The sequence below is a fragment of the Mustelus asterias genome, chromosome 29, assembly GCF_964213995.1.
Source record: "Mustelus asterias chromosome 29, sMusAst1.hap1.1, whole genome shotgun sequence".
Classification (NCBI taxonomy): Eukaryota; Metazoa; Chordata; class Chondrichthyes; order Carcharhiniformes; family Triakidae; genus Mustelus; species Mustelus asterias.
In genome coordinates, this window is record NC_135829.1 from 14,574,678 (window position 1) to 14,590,954 (window position 16,277).

Sequence of the window (16,277 nt, forward strand, 5' to 3'; positions counted from 1 at the left end):
ATAAGGTCCTGAGGGGGCTTAACAGGGTAGATGGTGAGATGCTTTTACTAGTGGGGTCATAGCTACAAGTTTCGGGCGGCACGGTGGCACAATGGTTAGCACTGCTGCCTCACAGCGCCAGGGTCCCAAGTTCAATTCCGGCCTCGGGTCACTCTCTGTGTGGAGTCTGCACGCTCTCCCCTTGTCTGCTTGGTTTCCTCTGGGAGCACCGGTTTCCTCCCACTGTCCAAAGATATGCAGGTTAGATTGATTGGTCGTGGTAAATTGCCCCGGGCGTCAGGGGATTAGCAGGTTAAATGCATGGGGTTACGGGAATAGGGCCTGGGTGGGATTGTGGTTGGTGCAGACTCGATGGGCCGAATGGCCTCCTTCGGTACTGTCGGGATTCTATGAAGACAAAGGGCCAGTCGTTTAAAACTGAAGTGCATGGAAATTTCTTCTCACAGAGAGTGGTGAATCCCAGGAATTCTCTGCCCCGTAGGGTGGAGGATGAGAAGTACTTAAGGTGGAGATGGATATGTACTTGCTATAAATCGGGGAATAGAGGGCTATGTGGAAAAGACACTGACAAGGAGTTGAGGCCGGCATAGATCAGCCATGATGGTATTGAATGGCAGGACAGGTTGGAAGGGCCTGGTGGCCTAATCCTGCTTCTATTTCTTGTGTTCTTTCAGAAAGTGTCAATCACTTGAAGATGAGCACAATGCTGTCTGCACACTGACGTTTCTATATCAGCAGTGGTTCATTTGGGAGCATTCTTCAACTCTCAACCTTCTGACTCAGATGCCAGTCAACCCCAGAGACTTGTGCACAACATATCTTGGCCAACTAGAGCAGTACTGATGGAGATGGTGATTTTCAAATGAGACAACAAACCCGAGGCCCATCTGCCCTCTCCAGCGAGCGTACAACATCTCTGGCCACCATCTCAGAGAAGGGTAGGGTAAACCTCAAATTCTATCCCTTAACCATTACCTCAAAAGAGGTCTAGTCATTATGGTATTGCTGCTTGTGGGGTCTTGCTCTGCATGATGTACATCCCAACGATGATTCCACTTCCAAACTTCTTAATTGGCTGCAAAACGTTTTGTGAAGTTTGCATGTTCTCCCCGTGTCTGCGTGGGTTTCCTCCGGGTGCTCCGGTCACCTCTCACAGTCTGAAAGACGTGCTGGTTAGGGTGCATTGGCCATGCTAAATTCTCCCTCAGTGTACCCGAACAGGTGCCGGAGTGTGGCGACTAGGGGATTTTCACAGTAATTTCATTGCAGTGTTAATGTAAGCCGACTTGTGACCAATAAACTTTTACTTTACTTACTACATTTTGGAATGTCCTGGGGTCATGATGGTGCTATTTAAATGCAACAATGTCTCGCTTTGCTTAACTAATAATAAAGGTAAAGGTTAAGTTGCCATTTGATTTGATTTGATTTGATTTATTATTGTCACATGTATTAACATACAGTGAAAAGTATTGTTTCTTGTGCGCTATACAAGGCATACCGTTCATAGAGAAGGAAATGAGAGGGTGCAGAATGTAGTGTTACAGTCATAGCTAGGGTGTAGAGAAAGATCAACTTAGTGCAAGTCGGCTTACATTAACACTGCAATGAAGTTACTGCGAAAATCCCCAAGTCGCCACACTCCGGCGCCTGTTCGGGTACACTGAGGGAGAATTTAGCATGGCCAATGCACCCTAACCAGCACGTCTTTCAGACTGTGGGAGGTGACCGGAGCACCCGGAGGAAACCCACGCAGACACGGGGAGAACATGCAAACTTCACAAAACATTTTGCAGCCAATTAAGAAGTTTGGAAGTGGAATCATTGTTGGGATGTACATCATGCAGAGCAAGACTCCACAAGCAGCAGTGCCATATTGACTAGACCTCTTTTGAGGTAATGGTTAAGGGACAAACCAAAGTAGAACGTACAGGGTAAATGGTAGGACTCTGAAGAGTGCAGTTGAACAGAGGGATCTGGGAATACAGGTACAGAATTCCCTAAAAGTGACGTCACAGGTGGATAGGGTCGTAAAGAGTGCCTTTAGTACATTGGCCTTTATAAATCGGAGTATCGAGTATAAAAGTTGGAGTATTATGGTAAGGTTATATAAGGCATTGGTGAGGCCGAATCTGGAGTATTGTGTACAGTTTTGGTCACCTAGTTACAGGAAGGATGTAAATAAGGTTGAAAGAGTGCAGAGAAGGTTCACAAGGATGTTGCCGGGACTTGAGAAGCTGAGTTACAGAGAGAGATTGAATCGGTTGGGACTTTATTCCCTGGAGCGTAGAAGATTGAGGGGAGATTTGATAGAGGTGTATAAGATTTTGATGGGTATAGATAGAGTGAATGCAAGCAGGCTTTTTCCGCTGAGGCTAGGGGAGAAAAAAAACCAGAGGGCATGGGTTAAGGGTGAAAGGAGAAAAGTTTAAAGGAAATATTAGGGGGGGGCTTCTTCACGCAGAGAGTGGTGGGAGTGTGGAATGAGCTGCCGGATAAAGTGGTAAATGCGGGGTCACTTTTAACATTTAAGAAAAACTTGGACGGATTCATGGATGAGAGGGGTGTGGAGGGACATGGTCCAAGTGCAGGTCAGTGGGACTAGACAAAAAATGGTTCGGCACAGACAAGAAGGGCCAAAAGGCCTGTTTCTGAGCTGTAATTTTCTATGGTTCTATGGATAGAATTTGAGGATTGCCCTACCCTTCTTTGAGATGGTGCCCAGAGATGTTGTACGCTCGCTGGAGAGGGCAGATGGGCCTCGGGTTTGATGTCTCATTTGAAAGTCACCATCTCCATCAGTATTGCGAGGTAGGTCCATTCAAAAGTCTGATGGCAGCAGGAAAGAAGCTGTTCTTGAGTCAGTTGGTACGTGACCTCAGACTTTTGTATCTTTTGCCCAATGGAAGAAGGTGGAAGAGAGAATGTCCGGGGTGCATGGGGTCCTTAATTATGCTGGCTGCTTTGCCGAGGCAGCGGGAAGTGTAGACAGAGTCAATGGATGGGAGGCCATTGTCCCAGATGACCATAGGCTGCTCTGCCCTGTGAGGGGGAGCGCTGACTGATGGTGATTTAAGCTGAGGATCACCACACCTCAGGCGAGGGGCAAGGTTGAGAAGGCGGGGCCTTCATGAATAACCTCAGCCGGTATGGGAATTGAACCCACGCTGTTGGCATCGCTCTGCATCACTAACCAGCTGTCCAGCCAACTGAGCTAAACCGACTCCCCCTAACCAATAACAGCACTGTAGTCAGTGCTTCTGTGATAGCAGTGAACTCAGAATAGACAGGAAGCTCCTTGAATAACTCCTGAATAACTCAAGAGGCTGTTGTCCCTGGGAAAATCGATGACCTGGGAATAGCTGGGTTGGAAAGGTTCATAAGCCCCGTACAGAGAGAGTAGCAACACTTCCTTCCATCGTTGAAACCAAAATCATTCAGACTCCCCGAACAATCATGATCTTTCCTCCCAGACTTTACCCTATCCATTCTGCCCACAAACAAGGTTAGAAAAATCTGCCCCTACTCCGAGTCCCATTCATGTCCAGAAAAAGCTATTCAAACCTTTCCCCATTACAGCCTCTTAACAGTGCAGAAGGAGGCCATTCAGCCCATCGGGTCTGCACTGGCTACCTGAAGGAACATTCAACCTAGCCCCACTCCCCTGCCTTATTCCCCCGAACTATGGGCAGCACAGTGGTTAGCACTGCTGCCTCACAGCGCCAGGGACCTGGGTTCAATTCCAGCCTCAGGTCACTGTCTGTGTGGAGTTTGCACCTTCTCCCCATGTCAGCATGGGTTCCCTCCGGGTGCTCTGGTTTCCTCCCACACTCCAAAGGTGTGTGGGTTAGGTGGATTGGCCATGCTAAATTGCCCCTTAGAGTCAGGGGGATTAGCAGGGTAAATATGTGGGGTTGCGGGAGTAGGAATAGGGTGGGATTGTTGTCGGTGCAGGCTCAATAGGCTGAATGGCCTCCTTCTGCACTATAAGGATTCTCTGAACTTTGCACATTCTTCCTTTTCAGATAGCAATTCTCTTTTGAATACTTCGATCGAACCTGCCTCCGCCACCCTCTCAAGAAGTTTCATTAAATCATAGAATCCCTACAGTGCAGAAGGAGGCCATTCGGTCCATCGAGTCTGCACTGACAACACTCCCACCCAGGCCCTCTCCTTGAACCCCCACGTAATCCCCCTGACACTAAGGGGCAACCCCACCCAGACCTGTTTCCCCCAGCCTCAAGTATTTACTCCACTAATCCCCCAAATCTACACTAAGGGGCAATTTAGCATGGTCAATCTACCTAACCCGCGTCATCTTTGGACTGTGGGAGGAAACCCACGCAGACACGGGGAGAACGTGCAGACTCCAGACAGACAGTGACCCAAGCCGGGAATTGAACCTGGGTCGCTGTCGCTGTGAGGCAGCAGTGCTAACCACTGTGCCACCGTGCCGCCCATTTGTTCCAGATTCCAACCATCCTCTGGGTGAAAAAACATTTCCTCCCATCACTTTGATTTCTTTTGCCTGTTATTTTGAGTCTGGGCCCTCTAGCTCTCCTGAGAGGGAGCAGTTACTCACTATTTATCAGACCCATACCCTTCAGGATTTTGTACACCTTTGCCAAGTCTCCTAGAATAGAAGAATAGAATCCCTACACTGCAGGAGAAGGCCATTTGGCCCATCGAGCCAGCACCAACAATGATCCCACCCAGGCCCTATCCCTGTAACCCCATAAATTTACCTTCCTAGTCCCCCTGACACTGAGGGTCAATTTGTCATGGCCAATCAACCTGTTGTTTTGTTTCTTAAAGACTTGATTAGTTGTAAGTATTCGCATTCCAACCATTATTCATGTAAATTGAGTTTGCGTCTTTATATGCTCTGTTTGTGAACAGAATTCCCACTCACCTGAAGAAGGGGCTTGCAGCTCCGAAAGCTTGTGTGGCTTTTGCTACCAAATAAACCTGTTGGACTTTAACCTGGTGTTGTTAAACTTCTTACAATCAACCTAACCAGCACATCTTTGGACTGTGAGAGGAAACCGGAGCACCCGGAGGAAACCCACACAGAGACGGGGAGAAACTCCACACAGACAGTGACCCAAGCCGGGAATTGAACCTGGGTCTTTGGCGCTGTGAGGCAGCAGTGCTGACCACTGTGCCACTGCACCTTCTTTTCTCCAGAGAAAACAGTCCCAACCTCTCCTCACAGCTACAGTTGTTTATCCCTGGAATCATTCTTGTGAAGCCCCTCGCCAATGACTTCACATCCTCCCTCAGGTTCGGCGTCTGGAGCTGGACACATTCTCCAGATGAGGCCAAGCCGACGTATGACATGGTCTGCATGTTGTAGAACAGGAAAAAGATATGGGGAGTTTCCAACATGGCAGCTTTGCAGCTGGAAAGAAGTAGGTCGCAGTCAGACTGCTGTTCGATGGAAATGATTAATCATAGCTTGGGAGAGGAGCCAGAAATTGAGTCAGAGTGCACACAGCTTTGTTTGCATGGCCAGCACAATAAGTCTTAAGTTTACTTATTAATGCCACAAGTAGGCTTACATTAACACTGCAATGAAGTTACCCTGTGAAAATCCCCTAGTCGCCCCCACTCCGGCGCCTGTTCGGGTACACTGGTGGAGAATTTAGCACGGCCAATTCACCCAACCCAGCACGTCTTTCGGAGGAAACCGGAGCACCTGGAGGAAACCCACGCAGACACGGGGAGAACGTGCAGACTCCAGACAGACGGTGACCCAAGCTGGGAATCGAACCCGGGTCCCTGACGCTGTGAGGCCGCAGTGCTAACCACTGTGCTACCGTGCCACTGAGGGCTTGACCATGCTTGCAGCAGCAAAGATCTGTCTGTTCTAAGGCCTTCTCAGACAAAAAGTTAATTTTTAACTTGTATTTCTGTGTTGCAGCAGCTTTTTAACTTTGACTGCTCGTCTCGTGGGCGAAAGGAAACTCTTAATCCCACCATCAGCGTATAAATATTGAGGCAAATAAGCAATGTTTTGGAATTTTGCAGATCCTGAACACTTATCCTCAAAAGGTTGATACAACTTGGAAGTTTTCTTTATTCATTCGTGAGACATGGGCGTCGCCAGCATTTATTGCCCATCCCTAGTTGCCCCTTGAGAAGGTGGTGATGAGCTGCCTTCTCGAATCGCTGCAGTCCACATGCTGTGGGTTGACCCACAATGCCGTTAGGGAGGGAATTCCAGGATTTTGACCCAGCGACTGCGAAGGAACGGCTGACATATTTCCAAGTCAGGATGGTGAGTGGCTTGGAGGGAAACTTGCAGGTGGTGATGTTCCCATGTATCTGCTGCCCGTGTCCTTCCAGATGGAAGTCGTTGTGGGTTTGGAAGGTGCTGTCGACGGATCTTTGGTGAATTGCTGCAGTACATCTTGTAGATGGTACACACTGCTGCTACTGAGCGTCGGTGGTGGTGTCTTATCAGTTAAAGTTACAAGTATTTCTGGTATAAATAAATTCTTGATATATTTGAGAAGTCTCACAGCACCAGGTTAAAGTCCAACGGGTTTATTTGGAATCACGAGCTTTCGGAGCGCCGCTCCTTCATCAGGCAGTGCTCCAAAAGCTCGTGCAACCAAATAAACCTGTTGGACTTTAACCTGGTGTTGTGAGATGTCTTACCGTGTTCACCCCAGTCCAACACTAGCATGATATATTTAACGGTACGAGTGTTAACACATCTCATTTTTAAACATGACAAGGGTCCCATTTCCCCTTTTTGCTTATTGGTTCTAAGTATCTACAATGAGGTTTGTCGTCATTGCGAGTGAGATTACTCTTTATGAAGCTGCAGTGGTGTGGTGCAGCTCAACCCTTGGATATGCATCATCAACCGGGAACCCGCCCTTGCCTGAAGCTGTAATGAGAGTCATTAGCTCCTCTTTTCAGGAAGAGTTTTCAATAAAATTGGAAGGACCAATTGTAAGAGCCAATCTTTTACAATCCTGAAAAAAAGTGTGGTTTGTGCCTTACCATGTATAGATCCAATACATGTGCGATGTACAAAGAACAGTACAGCACAGGAACAGGCCCTTTGGTCCTGCAAGCCTGCGCTGATCACGTTGTCCTATCTAGACCAACCGCCTGTATTCCTCTATTCCCTGTCTGTTCATGTGTCTATCCAAAAAAGTCTTAAATGTCACTAACGTATCTGCCTCAACCACCTCACTTGGCAGCGCATTCCAGGCCCCCACCACCCTCTGTGTAAAAAACTTCCCCCGCACATCCCCACTGAACCTTTCCCTCCTTACCTTGAACTTGTGTCCCCTTGTAATTGACATTTCTGACCTGGGAAAAAGCTTCCAACTGTTCACCCTATCTATGCCCCTCATAACTTTATAAACTTCTATCAGGTCGCCCCTCAGCCTCTGTCTTTCCAGGGAGAACAATCTCAGTTTATTCAATCTCCCCTCATAGCTAATACCCTTCAAATCAGGCAACATCCTGGTAAACCTTTTCTGTACTCTCTCCAAATCATCCACGTCCTTCTAGTAGTGTGGTGAACAGAATTGAACACAGTATTCCAAATGTGGCCTCACCAATGTTTTATACAACTGTAACATAATTTGCCAACTTTTACACTCGATACCCCGGCCGATGAAGGCAAGCGTGCTATATACTTTCTTCACCACCTTTTCCACCTGTGCTGCCACTTTTAAGGATCTGTGGACCTGTGCTCCCAGATCTCTCTGTGAGTCTCTGCTCCTGATGGTCCTGTCATTTATTTTATAGCTCCCACCTGAATTGGATTTACCAAAATGCATCACCTCGCATTTGTCCAGATTAAATTCCATCTGCCATTTCTCCATCCAATTTTCCAGCCTATCTCTATCCTGCTGTATTCTCTGACAACCTTCATCACTATCCGCAACTCCAGCAATCTTAGTATCATCCGCAAACTTGCTAAGCAGACCAGCCATGTTTTCTTCCAAGTCATTTATATATATTACAAACAACAGAGGTCCCAGCACTGATCCCTGCAGAACACCACTAGTTACAGACCTCCATTCAGAAAAACACCCTTCCACCGCTATCCTCTGTCTTCCATGTCTTCACTGGCTGTCCTGTCTGGAGAGAATACACATCTCTTTAACCTGTGTTTAATGTTCCATCCACTCACATTGTCTGTATCTTTAAGACCTGGTTGGCTGTAGAGATTCGCATTCTATTCAGTATTCTGTAACTTGATTTTGTGTCTCTGTATGCCCTGTTTGAGAGCAGATTTTCACTCCATCTGACGAAGGAGCAGCGCTCCGAAAGCTAATGGCATTTGCTACCAAATAAACCTGTTGGACTTTAACCTGGTGTTGTTAAAACTCTTTCCATGGCCAAGCCAGTTCTGAATCCATCTGGTTAGTTCACCCTTGATCCTGTGTGATCTAACCTTTTGCACCAGCCTGCCATGAGGGACCTTGCCAAAGGCTTCACTAAAGTAGGGTTAACAAGATTTGTATCCTCGGAATTCCCCGAACTCTGGGATTCTCCGGTCCCGCTGCGGTGAAGAGAGATTTGGCTGAATGTCAAGTTTTCCGTTCTCGCTGGCATGGGTAGCGGGTTGTGCGGGGCTTGGAAAATTCTGGCCAATATATTTGGAAGCATGTTATGTGCCAGGGCTAAGCCACCTGCTGTGTACACTCGCAAGTGACACCCACATTCCATGAAAGAATAAAGGCAAAGAAACTCGGTATTTCAGGAGAGTGGGTTTTCCCACTTTTCACTCCCCAACCACAGATCTCAAAGCCATCTGCTGGGCCCCCTTGCGTCACTTGGTTGTGATTAGCTCACAAACCAGACGTCGGTACATGAGACTTAGCAACTCACTGGCTGACTATTCTGAGCCACCCAAGGAGCGCATGTGTTTTGCGGAGTTGAGCACTGTTCTTCATTACAGAGTTAGAGCAGAACTCATGATCCGTCCCGAAAAATATTGCCAGGGCATCATTTTCCAGTTATTCATGTGACACTATAAATACATAATGCTCTCGAGAGATTCTGATCAGATCCCATTTGGAGTATTGTGAGCAGTTTTGGGCCCCGTATCGAAGGAAAGATGTGCTGGCCTTTGAAAGGGTCCAGAGGAGGTTCACAAGAATGATCCCTGGAATGAAGAGCTTGAGGAACGGTTGAGGACTCTGGGCTTGTACTCATTGGAGCTTATTGAAACTTACAGGATACTGCGAGGCCTGGATAGAGTGGATGTGGAAAGGATGTTTCCACTAGTAGGAAAAACTAGAACCAGAGGGCACAACCTCAGGCTAAAGGAACAATTCTTTAAAACAGAGATGAGGAGGAATTTCTTCAGCCAGAGAGTGGTGAATCTGTGGAACTCTTTGCCAGAGAAGGCCGTGGAGGCCGGGTCATTGAGAGTCTTTAAGACAGAGATAGATAGGTTCTTGATTAATAAGGGGATCAGGGGTTATGGGGGAAAGGCAGGAGAATGGGGATGAGAAAAAAAATCAGCCATGATTGAATGGCGGAGCAGACTCCATGAGCCGAGTGGCCTCATTCTGCTCCTATGTCGTATGGTCTTATGGCGGCACAGTGCTCAGTGCCGCTACCTCACAGTGCCTGGGACCCAGGTTTGATTCCAGGTTTGGGTCACTGTCTGCGTGGAGTCTGCACGTTCTCCCCGTGTCTGCGTGGGTTTCCTCCAGGTGCTCCGGTGTCCTCCCACAGTCTGAAAGACCTGCTGGTGAGGGCGCATTGGTCATGCTAAATTCTCCCTCAGTGTAGCCGAACAGTGTGTGGTGACTAGGGGATTTTCACAGTAACTTCATTGCAGTGTTAATGGAAGCCTATTTGTGACACTACTAAATAAACTTTAAAACTTTAGAAGATATCAGCCTGTCTTGAACAGACTCAGTGACAGACTAATGAGAGAAGACACATGGGAACATCGCCGCTTAAAAGTATTTTTTCGACAAAAATATTCCTTATTCATAAAACTTGTAAAGCTACTTGAAAATTGCACAAAGGGCGGACGTTTACCGCCCGAGGCCCACGGAGAAAGCCGTTCTCCGAACCTTGCCCGTTCCCAGAATCGGGGCGGGCGTGCCGGGTAAAATTCCGGATAAAGTGTCATCGAGTTTGACTGGTCTCCAAACAGGGGCAGAAATTTTCCAGCCTTTCCTGCCAGCAGAATGTTCCGGTCTGGCAGACGGTGACCCACTGTTGCAGGTTGACCAGCGGCAGAGGGTGAGAATAATGGGAAAACCCGTTGACAGCGGCGGGACTGAAAGATTCCGCCATTGGAAAATGAAGGGCTGATCTAACAACAGCAAAATAATCAGCTGTGGGGATGGGGAAGAGGGGTGGGGGGGGGGGGGGGGGGGGCGGGGGGGGGAGTGGTTTTAGAACTGTTTCCTCGTAGCAATTAAGTTGATGACCAGCAATCATAGAATCACTGAATCACTACAGTAGAAGTAGGCCATTCGGCCCATCGAGTCTGCACTGACCACAATCCCACCCAGGCCCTATTACCGTAACCCTGCTAGTCCCTCTGACACCTAGGGTCAACTTAGTGTGGTCAATCCACCTAACCCACACATCTTTGGACACTAAGGGGCAATTTAGCATGGCCAATCCACCTAACCTGCACATTTTTCGGACTGTGGGAGGAAACCGGAGCACCCGGAGGAAACCCACGCAGGCACGGGGAGAATGTGCAGACTCCGCACAGACAGTGACACAAGCTGGGGAATTGAACCCAAGTCCCTGACGCTGTGAGGCAGCAGCGCTAACCACTGTGCCACCGTGCCGTCCATAATCCCACTGCCTGTCACATAGATCCAGTCGTACATTTAAGATTATTGGCAAAAGAACCCAGAAGAGGAATAAGAAATCATTTCGCTAAGTGGCATGTTACGATCTGGAATTCATCATGTGAAAGGCTGGTGGCATTGGATTCCATTGGAGCTTCCCGAATGAGATTGGTCATGCTTTCAACAAGTTAATTTGCAGGAAAAAGCTGGAGTATGAGACGAAATTCTTTAAAGTTTATTTATTAGTGTCACAAGTAAGGCTTACATTAACACTGCAATGAAGTTACTGCGAAAATCCCCGCGTCGCCACACTCTGGCGCCTGTTCGGGTACACCGAGGGAGAAGTTAGCACCTAACCAGCACGTCTTTTGTACTGTGGGAGGAACCCGGAGCACCCGGAGGAAACGCACGCAGACACAAGGAGAATGTGCAAACTCCAGACAGACAGTGACCCAAGCTGGCATTGGAACCAGTGTCCCCAGCGCTGTGAGGCAGCAGTGCTAACCACTGTGCCAATGTGCCGCCCTGGAATAAAAGCTCCTTCAAAGAGCTGACACCAACAGAATGGGCCGAGTAGCCCCTTCTGTGCTACAAGATGCTATGTTTTTGGATTAAGTTGTCCTAAAGCAGTCAGAGTTGCTATAGTGAGCATGTAGGTGAGAGCAGGATGGGAGAGAACAGGGTAGGCATCTGTTGCTCTGTATGAAGCGGAACCCACATTTTGAATGCCCTTCAGTGCCACAATATGGTTCCTCCTCAGGCCTAGTCAATATTGGGTTATTTCTGTTGAGAGATGGGCAGCCTGCCAGAGGTTCCAGCTGCATCGTAGAGTTTGCTGCGTTGTTCCTGGTCTCAGCACTCCATCGATATTCTGAGTTTCAATTCCTGCAACCTGGAACTGGCGTCGTGTCATTTTGACATCTGTGCTCCCTGCCCACATTTCTTCGCTTCCTTGACTGACAGCGTGACTCACCACCCTGTGGCCTCCGCAGCGTAGAGGAGCAGTTAGCAGAAGTTAGCAGAAGGTGGGGTTTGGAATTGTTGGATGTAAGCTGTTCCCCATTCAAGATGTCAGCAAACTGGGGCATTATCTCTTTGATTTGACTTGGTGATGAAGTGGAAAATGTTCAAATGCTTCAAGTTTTTAGGTGTCCCTCCACGCTGACACTAAGTTAAGAAAGCCCACCAACGCCTCTACTTTCTCAGAGGGCTACGACTCTCACCAGTTTTTACAGATGCATTACAGAAAGCACCCTTTCCAGGTGTATCACGGCTTGGTCTGGCTCCTGCTCTGACCAAGACCGCAAGAAACTACAAAGGGTCAGGAACAAAGCCCAGCCCATCACGCAACCCAGCCTTACACCCATTGACTCTGTCTACACTTCCCGCTGCCTCGAGAGAGAGAGAGAGAGAGAGAGAGAGAGCAGCCAGCATAATCAAGAACCACACACGCCCCTCTTCCACTTTCGACCATCGGGAAAAAGCTACAAAAGTCTGAGATCATGTACCAACCAACTCAAGAACAGCTTCTTCCCTGCTGCCATCAGTCTTTTGAATGGACCTACCTCGTACTAAATTGATCTTTCTCTACACCCTAGCTATGATTGTAACACTACATTCTGCACTCTCTCCGTTCCTTCTCTATGAACGGTATGCTTTGTCTGTATAGCGCACAAGAAACAATACTTTTCACTATATGCTAATACATGTGACAGTAATAAACTAAATCAAAATGACGGTAACACTACATTCTGCACCCTCTACTTTCTTTCTCCCCACGTACTCTATGAACGGTATGTTTTGTCTGTATAGCGCGCAAGAAACCATACTTTTCACTGTATGTTAATACATGTGACAATAATAAATCAAATCAAATCAAATCAGAGGCAGCAGTGGCTAACTAACTTTTTTCTCTGGCCCTCTCTTTTATTCCTGATGACCTATCAATTTTCCTACAACAGGATTGGTCTGATTTATTTTTAATGCCATCAAATTCAAATCTGATAGGTTCTTGGTATCCGAGTGCCTGCTTTTAAATTGATAGGCTGGATTCGAAACATTCAAACGCCTGAAGCCTGTTACCAAGGCAATCCTGCTGCCTGGCTGTGGATACAAATGTTTCAGTCTGGACTTTGGCATACTTTGCACTCTAAACCTCCAAGCATTGAAACAAAACCAGCTTTTAAAGGGGCCACGCAGTGTTTTCTTTTCCTCTCAACAATAAATCAAATCAAAAACATGCTGTGGGTCATGGCTGGAAATATCCCACCCAACGTTTCAAGTCAAGGACCTGTCTCTCTTGTGTCCACCACGTTCTCCTTCTCAAAAGGCCAAATTCCAATTTGCCCCGTGTTAATCAAGATATTTTTAAGAAAAGAATTTGCATCTGTGGAAGTTAAAATGATGTGGAGATGCCGGCGTTGGACCGGGGTGACACAAGCTTTCGGAGTGTTACTCCTTCTTCAGGTGAGATTCACCTGATGAAGGAGCAGCGCTCGGAAAGCTTGTGCTACTAAATAAGCCTGTTGGACTTTAACCTGGTGTTGTGAGACTACTTACTGAAGTTAAAATGCTCAGATTTAAAACATCATGCCTTTTCTGTAACAGCTTGTGAGAATGTTATCAGTTGCAGATCTTCAAGGGAGCCTGTCCGCTTCAGACTAGGCTACATACCATTCTGCTTCTCGACCCTCACTAGAGATTGAGTCAGATCGGATTTTTCCATAACAAATACCAAAGGCGAGATATGGGGATATGGAATGCATATGAAGGATTAGAGCAGTTAATTTTTCATCGAATGAGAAAGGGCGAAAAGCCAGGATTTACTTGGCAAATATGTGTGTCGATGAAGGACGGGAACAAAATGCTTGTTCCTGATTTGCTGTAATTGACTATAACTGAACAGAGTTAAGAACATAAGAACTAGGAGCAGGAGTAGGCCATCTGGCCCCTCGAGCCTGCTCCGCCATTCAATAAGATCATGGCTGATCTTTTTGTGGACTCAGCTCCACTTACCCGCCCACTCACCATAACCCTTAATTCCTTTACTGTTCAAAAATTTATCTATCCTTGCCTTAAAAACATTCAATGAGGAAGCCTCAACTGCTTCACTGGGCAGGGAATTCCACAGATTCACAACCCTTTGTGTGAAGAAGTTCCTCCTCAACTCAGTCCTAAATCTGCTCCCCCTCATTTTGAGGCCATGCCCCTAGTTCTAATTTCACCCACCAGTGGAAACAACGTCCCTGTTTCTATCTTATCTATTCCCTTCATAATCTTATATGTTTCTATAAGATCTCCCCTCATTCTTCTAAATTCCAATGAGTATAACCCCAGTCTACTCAGTCTCTCCTCATAAGCCAACTCTCTTAACTCCGGAATGAACCGAGTGAATCTCCTCAGTACCCCCTCCAGTGCCAGTATATCCTTTCTCAAGTAAGGAGACCAAAACTGTACACAGTACTCCAGGTGTGGCCTCACCAGCACCTTATACAGCTGCAACATAACCTCGCTGTTTTTAAACTCCATCCCTCTAGCAATGAAGGACAAAATTCCATTTGCCTTCTTAATTACCTGCTGCACCTGCAAACCAACTCCTTGAGATTCCTGCACAAGGACACCCAGGTCCCTCTGCACAGCAGCATGCTACAATTTTTTACCATTTAAATAATAGTCCATTATTCCTACCAAAATGGATGACCTCACATTTACCAACATTGTACTCGATCTGCCAGACCCTCGCCCACTCACTTAGACTATCTATATCCCTTTGCAGACTTTCAGCATCCTCTGCACACTTTGCTCTGCCACTCATCTTAGTGTCATCTGTAATGTTTCTCTGTAACTTCAGAACCACTCCAGCCATTTCGATGGAGGGAGGGGAGTTCTCCTTGTGTTCATTAATTAAAGACCTTGCATTGGATGCATGGTGTCCAGTGCAGTTTTGTATTAAGAGTCGACTAAGTGTGCCTAAGGTTGCTGGTACCCAAGGATCTCTGACGTATCATTGCTTTTACACATTCACTGTACACCTGAGATCATTTTCCTTGGGGTGTAACTCCAACCTGGATGAGCCCGTGTTCCAGTATTCCCATCAGGGATACTCCCTGTTCAGTCTTTGCAGCTTCCACCCTGGAAGACCCATTATGTGACTGGTCTAGCTGCGGACCGAGTCACTCTATAGCCAGTCGCGCAGTCGGGTTGACTGACTCGGATGGTGGGATTTTCCAGCCCTTCCTGCTGGCGGGATTCCCGCTGAACCTGAACCAGCCCGCAATGGGTTCCCTATAGCGGACAGACTGGCAAGTCATGCAAAACGCTGTAGACACTGCCAAGGACTGGAATGTCATGCTGGCCTCCAATGGCATGCTATCTCTGCTGCTGGAAAACATGCCGCAGGGTGCGGTGGGGGTGGGTGGGCGTGAGGTGGGTGGGGGAGGGGGGGGGAGAAAAAGGGGGGATGGGGGGGTGGATGGAGAAGATGGCGATATCCCGCTCTTAGTGCGGAAGGTTGATTGTCATCAATTATTATTTCAGTCGAGTTAAAGCTGTACCGAGCAAAGCAAAGGTATAATGCTGCCCTTCTCTGAAGTCATTACTACTTCTATAGGTTTTCATGACTGTGTGTTCAAATTGGGACACACGGATTTACTAATCATTGCTGTTTTTCTCTCTTTCCGCACTCCCACTAGGGGACGGTACAGTGGTTAGCACTGCTGCCTCACATGGGTTCGATTCCGGGCTCGGGTCACTGTCTGTGTGGAGTCTGCACGTTCTCCCCGTGTCTTGAAGTTTACTTATTAGTGTCACAAGTAAGCTTACATTAACACTGCAATGAAGTTACTGTGAAAGTCCCCTAGTTGCCACACCGTGGTGCCTGTTTGGATACACGGAAAGAGAATTTAACATGGCCGATGCACCTAACCAGCACGTCTTTCGGATTGTGGGAGAAAACCGGAGCACCCGGAAAAATCCCACGCAGACACTGTCTGTCCGCACAGACAGTGACCCAAGCCGGGAATCGAACCCAGGCCCCTGGTGCCGTGAGGCAGCAGTGCTAACTAACCACTGTGCCGCCCTAGATAATAGCTGGAGTATTCCCTCTCTCCCCCGCTAACCACTGTGTCGCCGGTTGGACACTTCACAGATCCCTCAGTTCCTCATGGGGCTATTTCTCATTCTAACCTTCCTGGGCAATAATCAAGATTGTGGAGGAAGAAGGAACTCTTTCCTATCCTTCCTGACAGGATGTCCAAAAAAAGTGAAGGAGTAAAGAACAATGGTGCCTTTAACCCCCCTCCCCCCCCCCCCCCCCCCCCCCCCCCCCGTCACTCCGAGTGGTCTGTGGGGGATTCACGTGCTTCCAGCAGGCCCGTGGCTTCTGGGCTGTTTCTGCTCCTGTGTGTGTGGGGCTGAAGTCTTACTTCCTGCCCCTATTGTAGTGAGTCAGTCTAAGTGCTAACAGATGTTGCCTGT

General features: G+C 47.7%; 1 protein-coding gene across 7 annotated transcripts in view; it reads right to left on the reverse strand.

Moving 5' to 3' along the window:
* LOC144480539 (CD276 antigen-like) overlaps positions 1-16,277 on the reverse strand; it is a 307,579-nt gene that overhangs the window by 246,244 nt on the left and 45,058 nt on the right. The window contains exon 1 of one of the 7 annotated variants that reach the window (XM_078200109.1): positions 5,204-5,376. The exons of the other annotated variants lie outside the window; for them this stretch is intronic. The gene's annotated coding sequence lies outside the window, so the exon portion shown is untranslated. Of the gene's footprint in view, positions 1-5,203; positions 5,377-16,277 lie in introns of those variants that run through there. 7 annotated transcript variants of the gene reach the window in all.